General features: G+C 42.1%; 1 protein-coding gene across 8 annotated transcripts in view; it reads right to left on the bottom strand.

Moving 5' to 3' along the window:
• The window catches only part of COL8A1 (collagen type VIII alpha 1 chain), a 132338-nt gene that overhangs the window by 13046 nt on the left and 99849 nt on the right, over positions 1–19443 (bottom strand). Inside the window, exon 1 of one of the 8 annotated variants that reach the window (XM_044442035.1) lies at positions 16887–17180. The exons of 6 other annotated variants lie outside the window; for them this stretch is intronic. The gene's annotated coding sequence lies outside the window, so the exon portion shown is untranslated. Of the gene's footprint in view, positions 1–1635; positions 1643–16886; positions 17181–19443 lie in introns of those variants that run through there. One more of the 8 variants, XM_044442037.1, reaches the window with a different exon arrangement.

Genomic DNA, 19443 nt, shown 5'->3' with positions numbered 1-19443 from the left:
TCAACCCGTGTAGGCAAGAGTTCCAGTAGGCACAGGGTACAAAACAAGCATCTCACCAAACCTGTGCAAAGCCTGTGAAAGTGATGTATAAACAGCAGAGGTGTCTAAGCAGAACCATTCCACATTAAATGATCATGCTTTTTACCATGATGCTTTTGAGCAGGCTGAATGTAAAAAAGAAAGATCTAAAAGATGTCAAAATTCCCTCTGATAGTAAAAGCAGGAAAGGAAAACCAAGAAGCAATATTAGCACATGTACACTAGATGGAGTGTTTGTTATACAGTTCTAAAATCCCACATTTCTGAGAAGGTTGATCTTCAGTTTATAGTACAATAAATGTGAAACAGTTATTCATTGCGTAAGATCCCAAGATAAGACGTCTCTTTCAGGAATGTAACATTTCTTACCACATTCAAGCTAAAATACCTGACAAATATGCTTTGCTACCCAGCATATCCACTGCAATGTTACTGAAGTGCAGAATATACCTGTGGAAGTGATAAAGGCTCGAACCACATGGTTTTATCTTGAACAAATAATATACTTTCATGAAAATTCCAGAAGAGTGAGCAGACTACTAAATCCTCAGGCATTTACATTCATCTTGTTAAACTAAAGAATGAAATTTAAGAACAAGCATCTTGGAACTTGAGGGCCTGCATGTACAGCATTAAAATAGTTGAGTGACGCATAGTATGCCAGTTCATAATTGCACACAGCTTCCATTCTTTGGCTTCTATATTCAGCTGACATCAATTTGGAGGCCTGATTTATGGGAATGCACTGAGGATCACGCTCAACAAAGCCCTCAATAATCATTCGCCATCTCATGAAAGTAGCCGGCACACGCAGCCATTGCTCCCCTAACTTCGTACATATGCATCTATTCAGTAAATCAATCTCCACTTAGTTTTAAACAAATCCATCTTCTTTTGCTTAGGAGGACTTCATGAGATTTTTAACTTGTTTGGAGATTTACAGTAAAAGCACATCCAAAACCTCCCCCCAAAAAACAAAAAACACCCCTTGCCTGATCTTTTTTCCTTCCTGTATTCATCCTTAACCCTTTTGAATGAAGTGAATGATGCCCAAGGCTCAGGATGCAATTCTATGCAACCTTAGACAGAAAAAAGGCTTCCAGCCACCAGCATGCCTCAGCCAGACATCTGAATGCAGGATGCGTAGGTTCAGATTGGAAAGTTGTTTATCTTTGCATAAATATGCATAATATGAAACACATAGTCTGGTTATATTCTGCCTAGTGTTACGCCTGCAAATCACATATGCACAAAGGTTAACAGTTCTGGTTGTCATTACAAAATCAGACATTCAGGAGCTCTACTCATGTAACTCCCAACACGTGGTTGTCCAAACTTTCCTTGAACACCCTCATTGATGGGGCCTCAACCACCTCCCTTGGGAGCCCGTTCCATATCCTAGAGGTCCTAACTGTCTGGAAGTACTTCATGACAACCTGAAGCCTGGTTCCTTGAGCTTTGCTCTACTGGAACATGCCCTGCCCTCCACTGCAGAGAAGAGCAGGTCATGGCCCTCCTCCACATGACATCCCCTCACATATCTGTATGTCACTAACAGGCCCCCTCTGAGTCTCCTTTTTTCAAGGCTGAAAAGACCAAGTTCCTTCAATCTCTCCTCATATGTCATTCCTCCCAACCCGGCTACCATTCTTGTGACCCTGCACTGAACCAACCATTCTAACTTAGCTATGTCTCTCCTATAATGTCGAGCTCAGAACTGGATACGTACTCCAGTTGGGGGAGCACCAGAATTGTGTAGAATAGTATCAACACCTCCCTAGATCTGGAAGCCACACCATAATTAATGCCTTCCAAAATGTCCTGCCCTTAAGAGTTCTGTGCAGCTCTTGGAAACTCAAGGCTATGATTTTTTTTTTAATGGAATCAAGCCATCTCATAGCTGATCTTCATCTTCTGCTTCTGCTTTTGACTTTCACTAGCATGATTGTCTTGCCTTCTCTTGAAATGTCCACAGAATGGCAGCATCCATTTCATCATTTTTAGCTTCAGAGAAAGTCCTGGCTTGATTTGATCTTGGATTCACATGTTCATCTTTCTGTTGTCCAGGGTATTTGCAAAATGCTCTTCCAGCACCATGTTCCAAACACATCAATTTTCCTGTTGGCATTTTTCACTGTGTAACTTCATACCTATTCATTGTGATCAGGATAGTGTACATGGGCTTGGTCTCCAGTGAGAGGTCCTTACACTTGATTATATTTTCTCATTCCTTCATTGCTGCCCTTCCAAGTCTTTCAGAACCTCCCATTGTTTCTCATGATCCACACGGTAGTCTCCAAAGTATAAACTGATATTTTCCTGCAATTCTTGGGTGTGTTCCAGTTGCCATAGTATATTTGCAATATGATCTCTAGTGCCTCTTCCTTTTCAGAATCCAGCCTGAATGTCATATATGGTGAAATTCTTTTTTACAATACCTTGAACATTAGCTTGCTCATGTAGGAAATTAGAGCAATGGCCCTACAGTTGCTGAACAAACTTAGCATCTCCTTTCATGGGGATTGGCATGTATATTGAATATTCCCAGTATGTGGGCCATAGTTTTATTTTCCACATTCTTTGGCATATTCTTATTAGGATTTGGACCAAGTCAGTTTCTGCAGCTTGGAAGAGTTATCTCGGTACCCAGTTGACTCCTGGCACTTTATTCCTCCCAAGTACTTTCAGAGTTGCTTTCACTTCACTTTCTAATAGTGCAGATTTTCCCTCATAGGAGCCATCCTTTTTCTCCTTCTGTATGGTTTTCCATATACAGTGGTACCTTGGGTCATGAACGCCTTGGGTCACGAACAAAAATTTCATGAAAATTTTGACTTGGTTCACGAACTCCACCTTGGGTGGTGACCAATATTGCAGCCATCTCCCCCCCGCCCCCCGAGTGGTGAGATGGCCATGATCACAGTCGCATTCATGCTGTGCTGTGCTGCGCCCGTCTTTCCTGCAGGAGCGCACCCGTGATCACGCCTGTCTTCCCTGCATGAACACAACTGCGATTGTGGCCATCTCCCCACTTGGGGAGGTGGGGAGATGGCCATGATCGTCCTGGTTGGCGGGGGGTGGGGAGATGGCCAAGATTGCGCCCGTCTTTCATGAAGGAGCATGCCCATGCCAGGATTTCTTTGAGAAGCACCACCCCAACATAAATGTAATGAACAGAGTGTTGAATTTGATGAACGATAATATGATCTCTCATTTCTGGAGGGTTATGAAGCACAGGAAAAAATAAGTGAGTATAGACAGATTTTTCACCAAAACTGACCCAGCAGCTAAGGGACAGAGGAAACCCCTACAAGAGATCTTCCCAATGTCCTTATGGAGGGGGACTCTTCATCAAAACAGTAATCTCCCCCCACACCACTAGGTTAGTGTTCTCCACTGTACTGTACAGCACTTTGTTACTTTGTTGTCCTTTGTCACTTTGTTTCAAAATTTCTGATAAAAAAATAGTTACAGAACATATTAACCTTATTTACATTGAACCTTATGGGGAAATTTGACTTTGGTCACAACCAATTTGGGTCACAACCAGAGTCGTGTAACAGATTAAGTTCGTGAGCCAAGGTACCACTGTATTGTATCTACCTTTTCTTTATTTAATCCTGTTAAGATAATATGGTCCCCTGTGGCTCTTTCAGCATTCCTAATCTAGGTTTGAGTTTCCTTTTGATTCCTTGAATCTTCTGGAACAGATCTCTTGTTTCCCTCTCATCTTAATCTCTTCTGTTTCTTTGCACCGACCAATGTAATCAATTTATGGTTTCTACATGATAGATTTTGAAAAGTTGTATTCAGGATTTTGACCCGATTTCTGTCACCTCCTTCCCCTTTAGCTTTTCACATGTCCTTAGCAAGTGTGAGAGCTTCTTCAGTCAACCATCTAGGCTTTCTTTCCCCCCACCCCCCGCTTTTTGCTACAGTAATTGTCTTTTTGCCTTCTTCCCCAATATCTCTGGTTGCAGTCCACAACTCTTCCAATTCATTCAGTAACACAAAAACTGTTATGTGGAAAATGACATTGGCAAAGCTCTTTTTATTTAGCAAGACATAAGTCTCTGGTGCACTGTCATGCTAAGCTAGCTCACCCTGCAACTACCTACCACTAAAGTAGAAAATATATAACTTCGTATTTTGCAATCAGGAATTGGCTCCTAAATCCAAAATGTATCGTATGATGTGGACTTGAAGTGCTTAACTATGATGGTAGATTAAAGCCATTTTAATATTATTCTTGTACGTGATTCTTTGTTGAAATCCCATGGTTTTACGACCTGATACCCTGCCATAAAATACTTGCTTATCCACTTCTTTCTCAAAACTAGAAAAACAAGGGATTGGCCTTTTGCTTTCTCACTTCAGTGCAGTGCACACTGTGTTTTCTTAATTCTTTCCTCCATGCTGCTTTATGGCTGATCTATCATCAGAAGAGTTGTGCCTTGGGCTTGTGCCTGTACCATGTACAGGAATTCGACTCACTGTACTTTGATTATTCTGTCCAAGTGGGATGGGGAAGACAACTGTCTCCTCTATTTTCTTTGCTCTGTATTAATGCCATACCTCTTTAGAAACTTTAAATTGCATTCCAAGAAAGAGATTCAAGTCATGCAAATATGTTTCTACAATACTTTTTTTCTCGAGACGGTCTCCTGCCTTTCAGAGCATTTTTATTGGACGGTTGAACATTTTTTCCGTTGCAAAGAAAGAATCTTGTCTTGTGTATATATGTTTGCTCCAGTTCTGGAAGAATGTATGTCTATTGAAAAAGCAAAATGAAGTGCTATGATCCACCCAAATGGAAAACAAACCAGAAGCATCGATGAGAAAAAAAAGGGGGGGGCTTCATATCTGACTCTCATTGCTTTGTTCTAGTGCTTTCCTGTTGTTCATCTTATACCGAAAGCCCTGCCTTTTAAAACTTGGGTTGCTAAGGAGGAGATCTCTGTGAGAGCTGGAGATTTACGGTTACCAAAACTCACGCCCAGCGCCAGGTTGTGGGGGAGAGAGTGCACGCAGCAAAGAGCCTCTGTTGGGGCCCTCCGTCTTCCCAGCCTGTGCATTGTCATAGTGTATCACCTGTTGCTGATCCTGGCATCTCTCTTGTGCTACACAGACTTCAAAGCACTTCCTCAGTAGTCCTAACAAGACCGTCCTGAATGACAGGTGACAATATTCATTATGGAATGTCTCATTTCTCACTGTTTTAAATCAGAGTTGAAGAACCATAAGCCCGGGTGAGGAGCATTTCCAGCCTTCCTGGGGTCCAAATCCAGGGCTCCAGGATTCCCCAGAAAGCCATGCCCTTTTCCCTCAACAACCCATCACTGGGTGGTTTCCCAGTGATGGTGCATTTTTCCCATAGCTGAAATGCCTCTGATAAGGCTTAATCAGTAAAAGCAGTAAAAGCTCTAGGCTGGAATGTTTTGCGTGCTTTGACAGATAACAATCTTACAACTCCTAGCATGCCCCAGCTATGCTGGGAATTATAGGACCCTTTCTGTCTGGACACACATAGGATTGCTGCATTACGCTATGGTGGTACATTTGGCACAGCCCTTCTGGCCATTGAGGGAATGCTGCCCCTGAAAACATATTCATTTGGGCCCTCAGACAGAAAGAGGTTCTGCAACCGTGTTCTAAATTGCTGTGACTCACTCTGAGGTCCTTCAAGGGCAGTACAGGAATAAATATATGTAATACATGAATGAATGAGTGTGTGTGTTTGTGTGTGCGTGCACAAGCCAAATACATATAAGAAAAACAAGTTAGTTCAGATCTGGTGGATGGTCCTGAAGCAAAGGTATGCAGATCTGCTTAAGGCAGAGGTCCCCAACCTTGTTGGGCCTGTGGATACATTTGGGAATTTGGGAAACTACTGTGGGTGTCACCACAAAATGCTTAATCTGTGGATCACCACTTTGGAATGAACCAGTCATGTCTAAGAATTTTAGGCAGTGTCTTATTCAGCAAAAACTTTTGACTCAGGTCTATGGATTGCCACAATGTCCCTTTGATAAGGGACTGTTCAGCTAATTGGTGATAGTGCAATCCTGCAAATACTTGTTCTAAATATACGTTTTGCAATGTTTTATGAAGTTTAAACATATGAGTTGGCAGGTTCTTTTGGGAACAAGGTTGTTCCACCAATGTACATTCTCTTTTAAACTATTTACCCACTTCATGGAAGTCAACTAATACTTAGCATAAATAGATTCTCAGCACCCTTTTGACAACAGAAAGACTGACATTGCAATGCTGAAAGAATAAAAATGCAATGGATTGAGGACCTTACAACATTTTCAGTATTTTAAAGGGTGGCATATGGATGCCATCTTCGAATGGATATTGAATATTTGACCTGCGTTTGAAGCCTAAATATAATTCTTAGAAAAAATGTATGCATTTCATACAAATCCATGCATATGTATTAAAAATGGGAATAATAGTGATAAGAATAATGGCAACATTTTGGTGGGTACCCATAGGTAGCACATTGGGAATCCCTCTCAGGTGTCATTGGAAGTGCCCATAGGCACTGCACTGCGGGTCCCTAACCTAAGGTTTATCTGGTGAGTTCCTGGGGTAAAATCTAAACCAGAGAATTCCCTCTGTATGCCCTTTGCCATTACACTGCATTGGCATTCTGTGTCACACCCAGGCCATTTCTGCTGCTACAGTTGCTGCTGCTATTCCTGTTGCTATGTGATAACAGTTATTTAGTGCCAACCGCATGGTAAATGCAGCACAGAAGACAAAAGCAATTCAACCCATTCCCGGATCATTTTCAACTGCAGGAAAGGCAGGAGTTGGGAGGAAGCCAAGGACTGAGAAATGAGTATCGGCGACAGAGGAAAAGGAAACCAAATGCTTATGTAAAAGACAGGACTCCGGGTGGCAAGGTAAACTTTGGCTGAGACTCTATTAAAACTCATACAGACTAGATGATGATGAGGAGGAGGAGGATGATAATGGAGGAGGAGGAGCAGCAGCAGAAGCAGAACTAATATGACTAGAATTTGGCGATTTCTTGAATTCTGGAAGAGAAGAAAAAGTTAGGGTTCAAGGTGTCCTGGTAAGGTAAATCAAGGGAAACAGCAGAATCTAAAAAAGTGCCAGAGACATGTAAAATCTGGGCAAAGTTTGGCTGAAATGAATAGGATAAATCCATGTTTCAGCATCTTCAACAATATATGCCAGTGAGCCATCCTGAAGGGAATGTGTGCATGGTGGTTACAGTGCAAGTTTCTGTAAGAGGTAAATGTGATATCTGCACAGAAGTAAGCTTGATTGAGTCCAGTTGGGGCTTACTTCTAGGTAACTGGATATAATATATTGAACAGCAGGAGCAATCCTAGAGCAGGAATGAGCAGAAAATAGGTATCCAGATCTTTAGGACTCCAGCTCTGATCATCCCTGACCATTAGCCAAAGAGGTTTCTGGATGTTGAAGTCTCAAACATCTGGAGATAGAGCTTCGGCCCACCCCTGCTCTAGGATGCTCTTGCTAGTAAGTCCATGCTGGGGTGTGGTCTCTTGGAAGGTGCCCAGCTATGGTGCCCTTGGCTCCAGCCATACGTTCTGCACCTGCTGCCTGTCAATGAAAGTGTTTGTCTGAATGCAGTAACCATCCTTCATCTGACTGGGAACTCTAGTTTTACTGCAGACCTGTATTACCACAGGGATGTTTGATTGGAGGGTGCAAGCTGGAAACGTGTGTCCCCATCTTCTTGGCCTGGTTAAAAATGTGAATTTCTGAACTAAAATGTTAAATGTTATTAATGCTGCCTCATCGTTTCCCAGTCTGGCACCCTCCTATAACTCCCACTTTTCCTAGCTAGCTGGGTCTATGCAAGCTGTAGTCCAACTCATATGTAGAATATCTGGCTGGGGAAGGCTGATTTATATCAAGTACAGTGTATTCTCATTTTATCTTCTTCCTCATATTTGATTTTTTTCTACCAAATAATTTCATTCTTGCAATGAATATATATTTCCCAGACATCTGCACTTAAAAGGATTGCTAACAGCAGGGAAGGACTTTGCCCTTAGATCTACCGCCTGTTAGATTGGGAACTGAACTAGATGGATGAGTAATTTGACTCACTATAAGCGGTTCTTCATGTCCCTTTACTCTTTTTATATGCATGATTCTAGAATAGAAGAGAGACTTAGAGTTTGTATAGCATCAGCTTTGTGCTAATACTGCAACATCTTCAGTCAAGCATGTTTCCAAATGAAATGGATGAAAACAATCCCACTGACTTCAGTAACATAAACCTTCATTTTCTGTACTCTTACTTAGCCTTTTGTTTTAAGAAGTGGGAAAGTTGTGGAAAAGGCCAAAAGGTGACATTCAGAGGCCTTACTTTCCTGAAAAAGTCAAGGTGTGCACAATGATATGTTTCCTGCACAGCTGGTATGTGTTCTAGAAAGCAAAAGACTGCGTACTCCACAGGACCCTGAGTGCATCTGGAAGCAAAAATCACTGGAAAGAAATCTCACGACATGGCTGCCCACCTTGTTATTAGGCTGCATAGTGTCCATTGTTCAAAAAACAACCCATGGTGTACCCAACAGATGATCACGTAATCTGTTGTGATGCCAAGTTGTCACCAGAATCCAGCTTGCTCCATACCTGAAGAACAGACTGTTACTCTTTGAGCTTAGAAGTGGCTCTGTCCTCCAACGGTATTGTAAAGCCTATAAAACTTTAAAGCTGCTTTTGTTTGGAATATCTCCTGCCATCCCAATGAGAAAATAATGGGGCTGCAGAAGTCCTCTGGTATGTATAAAGCTGGGCTTTCTTCTCAAGCACCCCTTATTATTTTGTAATTGAAAATCAAGTTGAAATGTAATCTGGCCCATATGGTTTTGATATATTTGAGTGGTTTCATCATTGTATTATTTGCCAAACAGCACAGCCAGGATAAGCCAGATCTTAAGCTATACTATAATTTAATAAAAATGAACAAGTATGTTGTGTTGTTGGCAAAAGGTGCTACATTGTTGCATTGATGTGTCTGTTTGTTTCCCAGGTGCAAGAAAGTGCAGTTCTGCGGAATAGTTCTGAATGCCGTTTGTACTGAATTCGTTAAAAGGAGGCCAGCATTGTAATAACACGGATGGTCCAAAAGCAAGGCTTGAATTTCATAGAAAAGTTTGCTGGCCTGATACTTGTTTCTTGCACTTGAGTTCAGTGAAAACCAAGCAGAGTCAATTTTATTTTTGTAGTTCTTTTTGATGATGCACATATAGCATAGACAGGAACATATAGAGCTAAGATAAGAAGAAATTGGAAATTGAACTAAAGATAGGAATAATCAGAAAAGCTGTCCATCTGTAAAGTGAAATTTAAAACTAGACACTAAACTAAGATGGTTGGTATGCAAAATGTGGTTTTGTGTCAGATTTGATTTTCAGATATTGTAAGGAAAGCATATATCAGTGAAGAACAGTGAAGCATATGTCAGGTTTCATTCCATTTAGCTATTTTGGACTAATACTCCCACCATCCCCAGCCAGCATGGATTGATGTATATCTAAATATTGGTTATTCGTATTATCTATAAGGAGGCAATAGCCTATTATATCCAGATAGTGTCATGTTATTAAAGATAAGAACAGCATCAGGTCCCATCATCCAGCTGGCAACACTCAAGCACCCTTACAGAGTCCAAATCTGACACCTTCCCTGAGTCCCCTCCCCTTCCTTCTCTCTTTTTCTTCTTTTCAAGAGTAATACATCCAAGTATTACCTAGCAGCTGAATCTAACTGCCTTTTTTATTTCCCACAACATCCTCTGAATCTGTGCCATTGTGGAGCCATGTGGAAACTGATTTATTATATGGCTTAAAAAGCTCTTAAACAAGTGCTCCAGGTACTGTACTAACATAAAAACATAATAACAAGAACACAATGAAATCACAATAAATGCACAACCCTATGGTCTTGTGACATCATCAAAAGACATAGGACTTCTCAGAGTCTAGGTACTGAGCTGGAGTTGATGGAACTTGAAGTCCAAAATATCTGGAGGTCTCCACATCAGGATGAAATACATTAAATACACATGCAGCATGTGTATTTAATACAATGCAGACAGACTGGCTCTTTTGTTTTTCCTTTATCTTAGAAAAGTTCTGCAAAAGGATAGTAGATGTGGTCTACCTTTCATGTACCCATACAACTCTACATAATTTATGATCCTTTCCTTTCCTTTCCTTTCCTTTCCTTTCCTTTCCTTTCCTTTCCTTTCTGTTTTTGTTTTCACTGTTGTTAAGATCCTTCCAGACAAATAAGGCCCACTGAATTCCAAGAAGTTTCAAATGAAACCACAATCCAAGCAAAAGCTAATCAATCTTGCTGAAAACACACGCTGTTGTGAGTTCTCTTCAAAAATGCAAAAACTCTAGAGAAAAAAAGTGCCTCATAAAACACATTTGTTTGAGAGGAAAACACTTCACACAAAAAATGCTGTTTACTGGGCCAGAACATTTAAGGCCCAGCAGCCACACAGGTTAGGTAAATAATAAGTCAATGGTCTGGCTTGAGGGAAACCTGCAATGGCCCAATTTTCTCAGAACAGCATTGCAGACTTTAAGAAAATAATGTTGAAAGGAACATCATCCCATTATTTGTTCAGTGTGGGCTTTTAATGGTTGGGGCCCTCAGTGCACAGGCATTACACATCTTAAAATAAATAACCATTTTTCTACCACTGTGTGTTCCACGTTGTCTTTTCAGCCCCATCTGATACAGAACTGCTTAACTGAACAAAGTTCAGGGAAGAATGCAGTATTATGGGAGTGCTGGACTCCATCCCTCACCACTGGCCATGCTGGCTGAGGCTGATGAGAGTCAGAGTCACGGCTTTTGCTTCCCTAAAGAAACCTTTACTTTCCCAGAACCATGTCTGGTAGTGCCACTGGTGGGGCAGGGTGGCTTTCAGCTAGATGTCAAGAGATGCATCCAGCAGTCTCTTTGATGCTGAGATGAAGCTGGTGGCTCCAGAAAGTGTTTAAAGGACTGGATTCTGCTTGCTCCAAATGTACACACAGGAGTTCTCTACTTCAGGATTCACTCAAGAAAACTGACTGTGTGGCATCAGCAGAACAGGAAGGGCTCACTGTTACCTTCTGTGCTAACATGGCTACCCACAACACACGCATTCACGTGAAAGTCCTGTGAATAGTGATGGAATGCAATCGTATTTAGGACTTACTGTTTTGGAAAGAAAAACAGGCAGTATATAGGTTTGAGGAAGAAAGACAGAGCAGCAGCAGGAGCAGGAAGATGTAAGCTGCTCTGATTTCTTAAAAAAAGGAAAACAATATAAACAAACAAACAATAAAGTCTACACCTCACCTACAGGCATGTCAGCTCTAAAGTCAATGGAGCTGCAGCAGTATGTGGAAAAACAAAACAAAAATGGAACCAACAGGCCTAATCTAGAGGGAGTCAGCCACCACTTAAGTGCCATCAAATCAGTTATTACAGACTTCTAAATAAATAAATAACAAAGAGTTGTCTTGGCTGAGCAGAAGAGGATTGGGCCCATGTTGGTTGGGAAGGGGCAATATAATTCTCTGCCTACATTGGCCACTCTGATTAATGAGGACTGCTCCTGTCTTGAAACTTCTGTTTGCACTTAGAAGAAATCTTCCTTTAGTGCTAATAGAAGCTTCCCTTCCAGGGTTGACTCAAAATAATTTTAGGGTGGCCAGTTCTAAAGTACTGAGGACAGTCCACTGATTTGGATAGCTGGCAGAGAACAGTTCTTTGTTAGAAGGGGTCCTATTTGATGTCTGGTTTGGAGTCAATGACTTAGCCCTGGACAGCAGAGTGAGTGGGAACACAGGGCAGCTGGTTGCAGTTGATTCCACTAAGAGATATATTCCATTTCTATTTAAATTATAGTGTTATTCCCCAATCCTATACATCTACATTTGTGCATACAACTGCTATGCCACTTGCTAGCCTCTTTTGTTCTCTTTGTGCTTATGTTTTTTATGGTTATGCATTTCTCAGTTTTGGTGATGAAATGCACAAGCTGCCAGCCTAGATAGTTTGCTGCCTGGCGCAAAGAACAAGAGGGCGCACCCTCTCCCCACTGCACCCACAGAATCTGGCTGTGACAGTACAGTATCCTCCCTGGAGTCAAGCTTAGGGGGCACATAGCCGGCTGTGTGGCATGCTCAGCTCTTTCCTCCAACACTTGCCACACTCTGTGCCATCCAACCCCTGGCACCTGCTGCCTGAATCAGCTCCCTCACCCCGCCTCATGAAACAGCTGGCCCTAATTTCCTCCCAGTGCAAAGAGCAGTGTCAGGCACAAACACGGCAAGTATACACAAGGACATAGTTAACATCATGTCCACGTGGCTCTTAATCCCATTGAAAACTAACTGGGACTAAAGTTGAACTAACGTCCTCTGGATTCAAGCCATTGTGTCAGCCCATTGATTCTACCAGTTTGGCATCCTGCAGAAAGATTATCCAAGTGAACTTGTCACACTGAATTACAAGGGACAGAGCATGTGATACAAGTCTAAGTAGTTTCCATGGGTTAATCAACTGCTTATAAAAACAGCTATATCCGTGGAATAGGATTGCCCTCCTTTTTCTTAAGATGGAAGGCAAAACTAATGTAATTCTAGTATATTTTATTTTCTAGGTTTCTCTTCATGGGTTGCCAAGCCACATTCGTGTATCTAGGCTCTGAGTCCTTAGGTACTCTAGTAATGAAAAGTAGTCAGGTTGCACCTTGTTTAAATAAACCACCAGCACAGTATTCATGGCCAGCCTGTCCCAGACAGAAACAGTATGAGAACATACTGCACAAACCATGCTGGACCTAAAAGCCTACAGGTTCCAAGCCATAATAAAGTCTCATATAATGCATGTTCAGGCCTTTGTTCAAATATAATTGGAACTAAGCTACATGAGCTTGCAGCAGTATTAGAAGCAAGGTGATTCATGTCATTAAACAGGAACAGTCTGTGGTAATCTATGCTTTGGTGACCCCTAGACTGGGCTGCTATAAAATATCAGACACGTGGCACCCCTTGGATACTGTTAGGAAACTTTCACTTGCTGGAATTCTGGTTTGTTAGGGAGCGAACGAGTCGGATGCCTATTTGCTCCTGAGCGAGTTGCCGTGTGCCGTAAAGTCACTTCCAATTTATGGCCATCCTGTGGCTGAATGCATGCCCTCCAAACTGTCCTGCCCTTGATAGCCCTGCTAAGGTTTTATAACTCTAGGCTGCAGCTTCCCTTATGGCATCAATCCATTTCATAGTTGGTCTTCTTTCTTACTGTTTGCCTTTGACTTTTTATAGCATGATTGCCTTTTCCAGTGAGCCTGGTCTTCTCCTAATGTGCCCGAAGTTGCATCATTTTTACTTCCAGGGAAAGTTCTAGTTTAATATAGAACCCACTTGCATGTCAGCCCATGGTATTTGGAAACCTCTCCTTTGGAATCATGTTGCAAACACATTAAAAAGTATCAAAATGCAGTTTACCTTAAAGGCCCTAAATAGTTTGGGCCTAGATACCTGAAGAAGCATCTCCACTATTGCCAACCCGCCATGCATTATGATTCTCAGAGGAGGACCTTCTCGGTATTCTACCTGTAGAAATGGAATACGCATGTACAAAAGGGAGGGGGCACCCTAGCCTTGAAATGCCCCCATGAGAGAGGTGCACCTCATCCCACCATTGTGCTCCTTTCGGATGGAAGCTTTTAGCATGCCCAGGAATGTTAAATCTTTGTGCCTTCACCTGTTTATATAATGTTCTTTTCTATTTTATTGCATTGTTGTCTGTTCTTTACTATTGTATTGATCTTAATTTTTATGCACACTACCCCAAAATCTATTTTTGGATGATGGTGCAGTTAATAATTCTTAAAGGACATAAAGCAGACAGGTAAATGGTTATTGGATCCTTCTCTTTAAAAGAGAGTGCAATTTTACAGGCATGTATAATAATGTATTGGCAGTCTTCTAGAACCCCTTTTGTGAGAGGAAAAGGTTTAGATGGACCCCTTTCTGAACACAGATACTTGCATGTCTAAAGGAAACCAAGTGGTTTCCAAATGAATGCCAAGAAGAAGAAAAAACAGACTCGTCTGATTATTATACACATCCTAAATTCCATAAATGTAGCTAAAAACATGGCAAAAGCTAAATGTAGCTGGAGAAATAGGATCATTTGTTTAAGCTTTGGCTGCTGTTATGGAAGGCTACTGGCAAATGCAATTGTAGGCAGAGATCTTAAAAGCATCAAGACAGGCTTTAAGTCTTACTACTTGGGAAAAATCACAGGTCAGATCCTAATACTGATCGCTAGGTGGTGCTACTGGTCCACTCTGTTTCAGCACAGTATTTAAAAAAAAAAAACCCTAAAGAGGATGGACCCGAAATGCACAAAACCCTTCTTGGTAAGACAGGTGCATTAGTGTTTCAATAGCCTTCTCCAAACTAGGTTTCCCCAGATGTTTTGGTGCCTTCCTGATATTTAACTCAATCAGGAATGTTTGGAGTTATAATCCAAAACATCTGCCAGCTGGGGAAGGCTCTTGCTGGTCAAGTATCTAACTACTGAAGTCTCTGCAGGCTTGACAGAGTTGCCTACCCAAAAATGGACTCTGTGAATTAATGTGGATTCTGTGCACAGCATGTCATGTGCAGTGATGATCACAGAAATACTGTATGTGTGCCAGCAGCCCCCCCCCCCTTCTGTACGCACGTGCCATGAAAAAGGTTAGCAACTGTGGTCAATCACAGCTTCCCAGCATGTGCACACAGAGCCATAGAGGCGTTCCCATCTTTGCAATCATCACACATGTTAATCTAAACACAGAGTTTATGCATTTTCTAGCAAACCTCCTCAATCTGGTGCCCTCTATATATCTTGAGCTGTAACTCCCATTACACCCAGTGCTCACCAGGAATGCTGGCTATGGCAGTCCAGTGCATTTGGAGGATGCCAGGTTGACGAAAGCTGCTACAAATTTCTTCTTTTTAGGTATTGTGTAATGTGAGAAGCACCCTCAAAGCACCAGTTAATAGGCTCATAGGGTCATTATTTAATGCAGTGATCACTGAGTTGAATTCATCTTTTTGGTTCAATGCTAAGATTGGTCAATGCTAAAAAAAGTTACAGATTATAATATCTCAATACGCCATGCTAAAATTATCCTGTGACATTTTTATGAGCTTGCATGTGTAAAAATATGTGCTACTTGCAAATCTTGAGCATTTCAGTCGACAGTGTGCAGTAATAAAGTTTGTGGTAATAAAGAATCCCTGACACTTCCATTTATTTTTTTCCTTGTCCCCGTGAACACTTTCAGATGATTGTGGAATGGTACAACCTTGGAATACCAAGCACAAAGTCTGACACATTCCTTTGGCCTGAGTGCAAATGCCTAGAATGCATGGATTTCTGATGACCTTTCATGGCAAACTGTGAACTTTGCTCTCTAAATGTAAGGCAGGCTTAGGCATCATTACTCAGGCCCTAAGCCAGTCCCTCTTCTTTCCCTCTTTCTGCCATTACTTATTTGGTGACAGTTGCTCAAACAAACTGAGGAATGTGTATACGTCACTTCTGAGACCTGTTCTTGGAAATGGCCTTTCAGACTCCTCTTACCGGTGAAGAAAGATGCCATTCATTCATAAGGAAAATGGCAGGACTTACTACCACCATCAATCCTGGCGCATTTACAGACTTTTAAGCTAAAAGTTCCTACTTTGTGTAGGAATGCCACATTCCTTATGACTCCAGACTGATGGCAACTCTTGGCCTAAGGAACTGGAATAACATTTGACTCAGATTCACAGTTCATCCACAGTTCATTCTTTGAATTCTGATTTTTTGAGTTTCACATGGTTTCAAATCAAGCATGAAGAAATGTTCACCCTTTGGTCGACAAGGCTACTTGTAGGGAGGTTGGGTATCTATTATTCAAAGTCATCCCCTATTTGAAGGGCTGTCCGGTTTAAATCTGGTTTTAAAATGAGGAATCAAAAGAAAAGTAGCCATAATAGGGAGAGCTATAGCCATCATTAGTAACTGGTGAGGAGAAGGCAGGTTGGCAGCGGTACAGCCTAGTACATCTAGGGGTCTTTTAACTGTGGCAAAGCAAGGAAATCCCATACACTTCAAGCAATAGAATCAAGCAAGAAATATGAATCTCAGTACATTAGTTTGCTTGACCACTGGAAAAAGGGGGTTTAAAACCCACATGTCCAAGCAATCCATTTGTCAAGGGAAAAATGGATATACCCAGAGCAGAACTGACATGGTGTTCTTACCTGTCCCTCTGCCTTCAATATGGGAAAACAGATTCAAATCCTTTGTCCACTTAAATTTTTCCAATCACATCCTGGAAAGGGAGAGATTTAAACTGACACTAGTTCGGCCTAATCTAAACCAGCCAGTCAGATGGACCATAGAAGGCATTTGGTCCATGCAAAGTAGCAAGCAGGCCCAGAAAGAAATCCTTTATTATAAGCATGTGGACCCCAGCTAGTCATGGATTCCTTTTTGGTGTAAGTGCATCTTCCTGCAACTGCTTTCTTTCAAGTTGCCCATCAACTGTTACAAATGGATGGCAGACTGAGCTGTACAAAGGCCTTTTGGGACACAGTTTTCCCCACTATGTGATATATGTTTATTTAAATTATGGCTATTATTCTAAATTTACATCTGTACATATAACATAAGGAAATATTACACAATTTGGTGCCCTCTTTTGGGGCAATGTATCAGTGGCCAATCTACTATCAAGATTCTTCCAACCATGGGCCTTGGAAGAATGCACACACCTTCTGCCTTTGCTCACTGTCCTTTCCTTTTCCTGTTCCAGTCCAGCTGTCTCTTTATGCCAAATAAGATGGGCAATGTAGGACTGCAGAGGGAATGCACACACTCCATGCCACTGCCCCAGGCTTTTCTAGGCCTGACTTGTGGCCTTCTGCCATTCCCGTGGGTAAAATGAGCTGTAGCCACCTATGCAGAGAAAGCAGAATGCATGATAAGCACTAGGCCTTCCCCCAACCCCTCTCTCTCAGACACATTCACTCAGAATTTAATTCATGTATAGAGTTCAATACAAACCTGCCAAACATGGTATTTCTTCATGCACCTGCACTCTACCTAAGCGTAAGGAGCTCACTGGCCAACTGGAACCTGCAGTTGGCCAGTGATGACCATTAAACCACAGGAGAATCCTGAGTGGATGGAAACCATCTGCTAACCACCATATGAACCATGCCTTTGGATGGAAGCTTTTTGCTGGGCATCTCTGAAATTTCTCTCTCCCCTGCACTTTTCAGTGGCAGAAGGGCTTTAGGAGAACAAAAGTAGTAACCCTTCATTGCTCCTGATCTCCCTTGAGGGGGCACATCTTGCCTGCCTGATTGCCTTTGGGCAGACAAGAGATCTGTGGCGATGTGAATCACGGGTTGCAACAGAGGCAGCACTTTTGCTCAACAGGAGTAGGCGAGGGTATGAGTGAGAAAGAATGCCTCTCAGTGTTTCAACACGGCATGTCTCAGCCAAACCCTGGCACTTCCCACTGAGCCTGCACTCACTTTCTAGTCCCTTGATGTGTCTGCTATAGGATTCAGGTTGCGGAGGTAACACTGTCGTTAAGACAAGCATTACCCATCCAGTGGAACAAACTGTAACAGAGCTTGGTCTCCAGTGACTGCTATTTCTGCCCCATCTGCCTTGGCTCTGTTCCTACAGGCAAGAATGAGTCAGAAGAGATTGGCTGTCTGTCCCAGTAAGTACTGTGTTTCGTTTCATCCACAAGAGTGCCCTCCCTTGCCTTCTCCAGGCCATGAGGGGAGTTTAGCTCAGTGGGGATCAGTATGCCACCTATTTGCACAGTGCATAATTACACAGTATACTACCGTAGAAGATGCTGAATAAAGGAGGGTTGCTTTGCCATTAACACACTGCTTATTGTATTATTCTAGCCAGGCAAAAGGGAAGACAGTGACTGAATTCAGACACCATGATAACCCCCACAAAAGAATATGGGCTGAGTGTAGATTGTTATTGAACCACAGTAATTGTTGTTGCAAAGCATGTTATTGTTTTGTCTGAACCTAGCTGAGATTACAAGCCATGGTGAACACCACAGAGTTCATACAACAGCCATAGATTCAACAACAGACCATGGATTCAGTTCCTGGGTTACTTGCAGTTAGCAAGCCATGGATTCTCATTTTATCTGGGTTCAGAAAACACAATCACCCATATTTCAGTGACAATACTCCGTTGAACAACAACCCATACCTAGCCCATATGCAACTCTTGGGTGTGGGTTAACACCCATTCCGTACATGGAGGGCTGATGGCCCTGAATACTTTGGGTGCTTGGTTGGAAGCTGACTATCCAGGAGTCATACAATGAAGTTTAGGTTCCTCTCTGGCAGGCACCTATGCTTACCTCTGTGCTTACCTGCGTATGGTACCTTGTCCTTGCAGCCCTAATGGCCAGTGTAAGTTTAGAGAATCTGATCTGTAAGGGGACTGAGAACATCAGGATGAGAAGCTGTCCTGACTTCTCTTTTACTGTCATTAGCCTTGGCCGTTTTCTGCTTATGCCAATTTTTTCTCTTCTACCCACTTTATTTGTGCTTGGCACTGTGGCTGTGGAAACTGAGTCACACCAATCATCTTGATATGTGAACTGCATTCCATTCTATAATTTGACCAGCTCCTGTGTTGGTTAGAAACCATGGTTGGAGAGATGGGAACAGTGCCTGTGACTCTCCATGGGTCCCAGTGGATGCAGTTTTAATCACAACAGGTATCTGAGGTGCAGAATATTACACTAGCATAGAGGAAAGAGGACCAATCCTGCAGGCAACGTGTGCTTGCTGCTTCTCTAGTCTTGCCTTCATGCCTCTGACTCCAGTGATTTCTCCCCTTGACTAAGTGTTACTCTGCCAGAAAAAAGCTTCTGCCAGACCAGCTTGCTCTCACACTGGGATCCCCCATGGAGGGCACTAATGTGGTTTTCAACACCTCCAACAGTGGCTTCCAGGATCTTTGGTCCTCACATTTTTATTAAGTTTTTTTTAAATTAAAAATGTATTAATCAAGAGGCTGATGTGCTTCAATGCACTATCTTTACTTCCAAGAAAGCCTGACTCTCATCAATTTCCTTTTGTGAAATGGCTGTCAGAACAATAAACTCTGAGTTTTGAAGAAGACTGTTTTTTATTCTGGAGATTAATCCATACCTTGTACTTAGTTTACTCTCCATGTCACTCTTTCCTATAGCTTCACCAGTTTGCTTTTAGAAAATGGGTCTTGTGATTGGCAGCCATTTTGGGAAAGCATCTACCACACTTTCAACAGTCCAAG

This window comes from Varanus komodoensis, unplaced genomic scaffold, assembly GCF_004798865.1.
Source record: "Varanus komodoensis strain SLA01 unplaced genomic scaffold, ASM479886v1 scaffold4, whole genome shotgun sequence".
Taxonomy (NCBI): domain Eukaryota; kingdom Metazoa; phylum Chordata; class Lepidosauria; order Squamata; family Varanidae; genus Varanus; species Varanus komodoensis.
This window is presented reverse-complemented; position numbering and strand designations above follow the sequence as displayed.